At 40.3% G+C, this 826-nt stretch overlaps 1 pseudogene; it reads left to right on the top strand.

Moving 5' to 3' along the window:
- Positions 1-34: 34 nt before the first annotated feature.
- On the top strand, positions 35-799 carry LOC112094904 (annotated as a pseudogene).
- Positions 800-826: the final 27 nt, after the last annotated feature.

Genomic DNA, 826 nt, shown 5'->3' with positions numbered 1-826 from the left:
TGTTCTACCCTTAAAATGGTTGGACAGAGGAACAATGGTACTGGTCCCTCTTTGTCATTTCTATATTGTAATTTCGATAAGTTTTAATTTTACTCAACGCCGGTTCTCCTGTGTTGTTATGTGACAGTGGGAGTTTCAAGTTGGTCCTTCAGTTGGCATTGGTTCTGGGGATCAATTATGGGTTGCTCGCTACATTCTTGAGGTATATTGGCAATACCAGAAAATTATGTATTTGGAGTTTTTGATTCACTTAGTTTTTTCCCATGGCAAATTGGATCATACAATGTATTCACATATTCTCTTTTAGTCCATTGCTTGCTTGTTTTTTCATATGTTTAACATAAAAATATTGCAGAGGATCACAGAAATTGCAGGAGTTGCTCTTTCCTTTGATCCAAAGCCAATTCAGGTCTGCTTAATTTCCTTGTACATTAATTCGTATGTTTTAGTACTTTTCTATCTGTAGTTTTTCACTATGTTTACCAATTCCCAATTCCCCCATTGAATTGCCAGGGAGACTGGAACGGTGCCGGTGCCCACACTAACTACAGGTAGTTGGCTTACCTGGCTCGAAAATGAACGTATGTTTTTAAATGATGAGTACAACTGACATTTTTTCGGGCTGGTTTTTCCACTCAGCACCAAGTCAATGAGATCTGATCGGGGGATTGACGTGATTAAAAAGGCGATCGAGAAATTGGGCTTGCGCCACAAGGAGCACATTGCTGCCTATGGAGAAGGCAATGAAAGGAGATTGACCGGTCGCCATGAGACCGCTGACATCCACACCTTCTCTTGGGTAAGTAAATCTGGAACGTATTCATTT

This window comes from Morus notabilis, unplaced genomic scaffold (genome assembly GCF_000414095.1).
Source record: "Morus notabilis unplaced genomic scaffold, ASM41409v2 C11323210, whole genome shotgun sequence".
Classification (NCBI taxonomy): Eukaryota; Viridiplantae; Streptophyta; class Magnoliopsida; order Rosales; family Moraceae; genus Morus; species Morus notabilis.
Note: the sequence above shows the minus strand (reverse complement) of the source record. Positions and strands in the feature narration are given on the sequence as shown.